This window comes from Sapajus apella, unplaced genomic scaffold (genome assembly GCF_009761245.1).
Source record: "Sapajus apella isolate SASKATOON/1434 unplaced genomic scaffold, GSC_monkey_1.0 scaffold4, whole genome shotgun sequence".
Taxonomy (NCBI): domain Eukaryota; kingdom Metazoa; phylum Chordata; class Mammalia; order Primates; family Cebidae; genus Sapajus; species Sapajus apella.
The window spans coordinates 20,376,160-20,384,105 of NW_022436944.1; the positions used below are offsets into that span (position 1 = coordinate 20,376,160).

Here is a 7,946-nt window from a genome sequence, read left to right on the forward strand (position 1 = left end):
AGGGAAGGGATGGTTAATGGGCATAAAAACATAGATAGATTAAATACCATGTATCATTTGATAGCACAACAGGGTGAGTAGAGTCAACAATAATCTATTGTACATTTTAAAGTAACTGAAGGAGTGGAATTGCAATGTTCTTAACATGAAGAAATGATAAATGTCTGAGGCAGTGGATACCCCATTACCCTGAAGTGGGTATTACACGTTGTATGCCTGTATCAAAGCTCACATATATTTCATAAATATATTTACTATATACACATAAAAATAGAAATTTTTAAAAAATTAATATTTCTAGACTGCATTTTATATTTTAAAAATGTAAATATCAGTGTAGACTTCATACCTGGCTTTTGCTAAAAAATCGTCATTACTAAAATTTCTCTAAAACTGTATGGAGGTATAGAAGATATTTTAAAAACTTAGGTAGAAAGGTATTTAAAAACTGAACTTAGAAGTTGATTCCAAATGTTTTAATTTCTCAAATTAAAAGAGACCTTCAAATATTGAAAAGAAAATATATAATACACCAATATTTGCAACAATGTGAATATTATTATAACCTTTTATCCCATTTTATGTTGTACTATATTACAAAAACAACAAATGGGACTTTCTTATGCTGAAAAGACAAAGGTTTTTGTGACAGGCCCTCTGCCCAGGACTCTGGCAGAAGTCTCAGATTGTAGGCAAGAGGGGACAGGATGACTAGGCCTAAGAACCAAGTGAGTAAAAAGTATATGCTATCTTCAAAATTACATTTGAAATCTCAACCAACCACTATCCTTAGATGGAGCTCACACTCCCTTCCCATAATATGTGGTAATTCTTTAGAAAAAAAAAAAAAAAAATAGTGGACTTGCCTTTCTGAAAGTCATAGCTGGCTAAATACCATTAAATTTAATGGAATCTTTGCTACCTATTTGTAAAGGAGATAAGATAGGAGTAGTGTAGAGAGAAATACACAACTCAGGCTGGAGTAAAAATGGATAAAATATTTGAATATAAAATGTTAAAATCATTCATATTTCTAAAATTTGCAAAATTAAGTAATTGTCTCAATTTCAGTTATTTTCTGCCTAGTGAAAATACGTATAATTTCCATGAGTTTTCTATTGGATTTTTCTTCCTATGTCTCTGTTTTCAACCTGAAAAGACACTATTTGACAAAATGGTTAAAAATCTACATAATAAGTATGCTCATTAAATAAATGTTTAAGGAAAAAGTGTAATATGATTTTGTGGGGGGGAGGAAATTCAGTTTATTTAATGCGTTTCTTAGTAATGGAATCGTGGGGAAGAACAAAGTGGGCTCTGGGACTCACATTGCTTTAGGGGAGGCTCAGGCTTCCCAGAATCCCCTGTTCCTCCCTGCTTTGGGCTTAGGGGTGGGGCTGGGGAGTGGGAGGGATCAGGCGGGCATGATTGATTAAGGCTAATAAGCAGACAGAAGGCACTGGTGGGTCATATCTCGGGCCAGGGAGAGGGAGGGCGTGGGCCAGGCCCCAGGTAACACCAGCGGCTCCTCGTCATCCAGGCTTGGCTTCTAGTCCTTCCCCTTCCCTTTCTTGGCCATGGCCTTGGCTTTGGTCTTGGGGGTGCAGGGTTTGGTCACGTGGATGGTCTCCTGGCACTGGGCATTGTAGTGCACCTTCTTCAGGGTGCCCTGGCGGACTTTGGTGCCGGTGCCCCCATCACAAGCACCCCAGTTCTCAAAATTGCACTCGCAGTAGGCTCCAAACTCCTTCCCAGTCTCAGGAGATCCTGCACCGGATGCGCTGGGTCTGGGCCCCGCAGCTGCCCTCGCGGAAACCCACGCCGCAATCCATGCTGCAGGGGGTGCAGGGCCCCCAGGCTGACTCCTCCGCGCGCTGGCTCCCCGGGCCGCCCTTCTTCGCCTTGTCTTTCTTTCTGGCCACCGCAGAGGTGAGCGCCAACAGGGCAAGGCGGGAGAGAAGGGGGCCTCGGTGCTGCATCTCACTCGCTGCCTGCGCTGCTTCGTCCCCTCCCGCAACAGACCCCGTAATATGATTTTTATAAGGAAAAAATGCCTACTATTTCACATTCAGTGAGAAATTAAATAGGATTTTAGATAAAAATTATATTGTTAAGATTTTTATAAAGATGTTTTGTTTTCCCACCAAAAAATCTTTTGGGAGTTTTATTCTTTTATTGTGTGATGGTGGAATTTGATGTAATGTAGGGTTTCTTAACTGTGGGATTATTAGAACTTTTGCCTATATAATTGTTTCTTGTCTTAGAATCTACATTTTGTGTCAAAAAAAAAAAACTTAAAATCTTAGTAGAAAAAAAATAGATGGAAAAGCTATTGCCTAATTATAGTGAATTCTTATAGTTTTATGTTGTCTTGGCATCAGCTTTCACTTAAGTTGGACTTTCTCATAACAGAAGCAGGGCTCAGTCACCCTTGACACAGTTTTCAATTCCGTACCTCCTCCCAGTTTCTCACTGTGTTCCATGCAGGTATCTACTTTATACAACTTCTTGGTGACCACCTCCCTTTGAAACAACTGCATGCAGCCTACATGACTGGCCCCGCTGATTCCTATACCAAGCATGGACTATGCAGATATACCACAGGAACCTCTTATCAGTCATGGCAGAACCTCCTGAAACTTGTACCTGCTTGTTTCAAACCCATCAATTAAAGCTCCTTGTGGAAAACCTGTTTGGATGATGCCATGGATCCAATAAAGGTGTAGGCCCACAGGTTTCTGTCTCACAACACACTCCATAATCTCTCTCTTTCTCTCTCTGTCACTCGCACGTGTGTGTATGTGTGTGTGTGTGTGTGTGTCTTCCAAGTGTGCTGTGTACCCCCAGGGCCTGTAAGTAATGAAATCTTTATTTCCATCTTGTGTCTCTCCTAATCATTGAAGGGGCACTCTCCACTGTAAAGATTCGAAATTAAAACACTAGTGAGCTCATATAAGACTACAGCAAGGAAACAAGTGTCCTGTGCATTGTAGAATGTTTGGTAGCAAACCTGGTCTGTTTTTCTGATGCCAGTAGCACCACGTGCAATGCTTCCACTCCATCCCGTATTGTGAAAACCAAAAATGTCTTCAAACATTGCCAAATGTCCACTGAGAGGCAAAATCACTGATGCAATGTTTCGTCAAGAATATGGAAGCAACAGGTATTTGTTGTTTGCCTATCATGTACAAAGCTATGAGTTATGAGCTATCAAATTGTAAAAATATAGTGCTTGCTTTTAAGAAAGGTATAATGTACTTAGAGATACAAATTTTACTTGCATGGATTATCTAAAGAGTAGATCATAAATACAAATTATAAACTACATATATGTCACATATATGTATATGTGAATATATTTGTGTATGTATATAGGTATACAAATACATATATGAATGATTGCTTAATGAATTACTAAGACAATCCCAGTTCTTCAAGTGCAAAGATAAAAGGACTTATAGGGGAAGAATCAGTAAGAAATGTTATTTGTGGAATAGTACAATATTAGCTGCACCTTCGAGGTTGTGTTTAGAGAGAAAAGACTGAGTATGAAACATTTGGCCCACCTCTGCAGAGGCATAAATAATGAAATTCTGGAAAGTAAAATTAAAAAACAAAAAACAAAAAAAAAACAGGAAAACGAATGGGGAAGGAAGGGATTCTTCTCTTCCATTTATAAAAAGAAGTTATTCATAATTATATTAGAAAACTAAAAATATTTCTCTCTTGACATTCATTCATCTTTCATATTTTAATGACATAATTTGTAAGGAGCCCGATACCCTATTTTGTATTTTACAAACTTTAAGCTGTATAGTTTTCAGTTTAGTAAAAAGCTGAAAATCAAGTTAACAAATCAGTGTTTTGAGTAGTTATCAAAATAGAACATAGTATAAAGTCTCTGGTAGTTTTATTTTTTTATCCTTACATAGATAAAATTCATATTACACATTACACATACCAATTATTAATCTATTTTGGCTTTTTAGAACTTAAGTTTCTGAATATTGTTGCTCTTATCTTATAATAAATAATTAACTTAATAAACATCCTAAGCAAAGTTCATCATAGTACAAAAGAAAGATTCTTCATTATTCAGTCGTAATTGCTACTACTGATTGAAACCTTATAAACTACACTCTATACTAAAGGCTTTTTATCTTCTCTACCCTCAACTCATTCTTATAGACAAGTGTGAAAACATGAAACATTTGCATATGATAATCATAATGTGGAATTTTCACATGAAGAAAAATTACTTTAAAATATAATAACATTCAATATCTGATCTTCCTTGCTGTTAGATAAATTTAAAAATAAGCGTTTAAGGAAGATTGAAAGTTTAGAAAAAATTATCTAATAAATTATTTTAATAAATTTTAATAGATTTATACTTTTTATTTTGCCTCTATCCTTTCTTACTTTATTGTTCGTTTTCATTGAACCTCAAAATATGCTAAAAAGAATTGTTTTATTTGCAGATATACTAAAGATGGCTTGGTTGTATCTGTAATTAGTAACTCAAAATTACAGTTTTTTAAAAAAGAAAAGAACTAAAACTAGTAACTTAAAACCTTTGTCTCTTTTAAAGAAACAACCAATGTGCATAAACCTAAACAATAGCTTTTTGAGCTTAAAAGTTAGATCAACCTTTATCAAATGATGCAATGTCCATTGTAGCCTATAAATATTGTCAACCTTCTTGTTATCTGCTCAGCCTCTCAATTTTAGCTATAATTACAAAAGGGGGGCAAATTATGTTCCCCCTTGTTGAATGCAAAACATATATCAAAAAAGTTGGCACTATGCAATAATTTTGATCAATTTACATAATACATTCAGGGAGTGATTGAAACATGCTGATAAGCATTATCTAAATCTTCTAAAATTAGATTTACAGATTTATGTTTATTTTGTATTTGAGTATATGACTCCCTATAAACAGGGGGATAGTAAAATAACCTCAGGACTAGTTCATATGTAACTTCATTCATTACATGTAAAATATTTGTAATATGGGAGGTTTGATAAAGAATACAAAGAAAAAATTAGTATTTTGTAATATGCTACATAACGACAGAGTAGTTTGCACATGTTAGCATACATTTTTCAATAAATAAAGAATTTATCACCACTACCAATGGAATTTTAAATCTTAGAATAAGTAACTATGAGTAACTATGTTTACAGTTGTATAATTACTATTAAGTGCTAATATTTATTAATAAAATTAAAAAAAATTGTTGCCTAGCTGGTTTTCAATGCACAAAATAAATTCCAAGTGAAGATCAAGAAAGTTGTGGGTATTTAATATTAAACACATTAATCCTCAATTATTGTTTTCCAATTAGAACAAGAAAGTACCAAGGATTGGGCTAGACATGTATAAAATATTTCATGTAAAATGCTGTCTTACTGTTGCATCTTTATTCAACACCAACTTCCAGATGGGAACTATTTTTCATGGTTCATAAAGCCAAATCCAGCTGCTACATTTGGACCTACATAAGGAATCCACATTTTATTGCCTTCACAGTGCTTATAAAACAATTGCTGTTGTTTTCCTTAGCCGTGGTGCAACTCACTCTTCTCCGTGCAAATGAGATATCCAAAAAGAACTTTTAATGCCTTTATAGTTGATTACTTAGCAGTCCTATGCATAATAGAATCCTGATTTTATAACATTTTTTAGATATTTAGCTTAAACAAAAACAATCTGCAAGGATATCTGTAGACAGGGTGAATTACCAAAAGTGTTCTTACAATTTCCTATTAAAACCCACAATGGTTATTAAATACTTCTGTAATCTTAGCTTTATTAAGAGACAGGAAGTGCACAGTTTCCTTTCCCTCCTCGTTCAGCTAATCTGGCTCTTTGATGGTCATGCATTTGGAATAACCATGGGGTTTCCACCACAGCATAGTCTTCCCACAGCTAAATGGAATTAACCCTGTCAAGCCTCAAAAAAGAAAGAAAAGAAAAGGGGAAAAAAAGCATCTCATTGTTAGAATAGAAATATATTTGGAACTTTGAGTGAATAGCAGTTATATTAAAATACAGTCAATTTGTGCTTAGGACATTTTCGGTAGGACAATCGATAAAAAAGAAACATCAATTTCAGAAAATGGCAATAACTCAGCTTGCAAAATTACCATGGTTATTCTTTTTTGCTATCTATAGATGTCAAATGTTTGCTGTCTTCTCAATCATGTTTATGAACTTACTTTTTAGATTCTGAATTAACATCTACTATTTTTTTTTTTTGCCAAAAGACCTAAAATCCTAGAAAAAAATATATATAGATGGAAAAGTTAGTATCTAGTGAGTTAATGTAAGAGTATGACAGGGAGGCAAGTTTTCTATGAATTGGGAAGCACAGACTATAGTGAACCACCAGATAATCCCTGTCCTGCTGAGTGGTTGCCCTAGAGGTCTGATACAGTGCCAAAGCCTCTTACGCATACTGAGACAAAGCTTATTTCAAGCCGAATTCAGCTCCTAAAGCCACCATACTGCTCCCTGACAACCTCCAGTTGCACTGACTCCATATTTGTGTTTCCCGCTGTTTATATTTACTTGTTCCCAAAGCCACAATAGCTACAAAAACAAATACTCGTTATGCAATGCTTTGTATCAATACAGGTAAAGTGCTCTGCTCCGTTTTTCGCTTGTACATAGTTTGTGCAAATAGGTTTTTAATATATTCCAAGATTAATTTGGTAATTATAAGCCAGTTTAGGAACACATTTTAAACAACAGGTCATATAGTCACCATTTCTATTCCAGAGTAATTCTCAGTTTTTGACCCTTGAGCAAAGATGAGCAAATGTGTATTCAAAAAGACATTCATTTGAATCGACTACTTCTTTTGCTTTGTCAGGTCTTAGTTGATATTCTGTTTGGATTTTTACTGCAATCTTTTCAACCTTTGGCAAGGGATTATGCTGATTTATCTGGCTTAAATTTTTGAGACAAGCTTTTAGGATATTTTTTTAAATTGGACAAAATAGAATAGAATATAGGTGATTTCAGGAAGGTATTTTTATTTTAAGTCAACTATGTTTGTTCTTCATAAAAATAGGATTATATCTATTGTGGCTGCATAAATACATAGCCTGTAGAAGTGTTTGTAGTTTCCCTGGTACAAGAATGTCACCTAAATCCTCTAATGTAATCTGACAGAGGTAACAGAGTACGTTTTTATGAGAGGAAAACAAATAAAGAAGATTAACTTAAATGTAATCATATGTAAAATTTTAAAATGGACCTTAGGCTTTTTATTATTCAATACTATTATAAGCACTATGTACACTGGGTGGTGAATATATTTCATATTATTTTAAAACTATGTACCCAAAAGAAAAAATCTTTGGAAAACAAAAAGAAAATAATATTCCGGCTATTAAACTAAGATACAGATTTCTTTAGGGCTCACATTTCTACCTAAATGTGTAATTAGACTGTTTTAAACTAGAAAATATATAATTAGATTTCTTAAACAGAAGATATTATGTCAAAATGTTAAATTATTCCAAGTACATCATGGAATTTGACAATCTAATTGGTTATCAGAATAAGCAAGCTTTGTTTATCTTTTTATTTATTTATTTATTTTCCCCCTTTATTTAAAGACTTACTCAGTGGAAGTTGATACAAATTTTAAATTTTTACCATGTTCATTTCCAGGAGTAAATATTCAGTCCTGGAGACTAAAAATGAGAAAGGCAAAGAAATAAAAATTGAAATAACAATCTTATAATTCACATTTTTAGTCTTGATTGCCCTAGTAAACAAGCTAGTAAACAAGCAGCTTATTTTCAGACAATGTTTTTTAACCTGTCATAAACACTGCCTCATTTCTAGTTTTGTAACAGTCTCAAATACAAAAAGAAGAAGAAGAAGAAGAAGAAGAAGAAGAAGAAGAAGAAGAAGAAGAAGAAGAAGA

At 34.1% G+C, this 7,946-nt stretch overlaps 1 pseudogene; it reads right to left on the reverse strand.

Annotated features, from left to right (window-relative positions):
* Positions 1-1,427: 1,427 nt before the first annotated feature.
* LOC116537982 lies at positions 1,428-1,998 on the reverse strand (annotated as a pseudogene).
* Between the last annotated feature and the right edge of the window lie 5,948 nt (positions 1,999-7,946).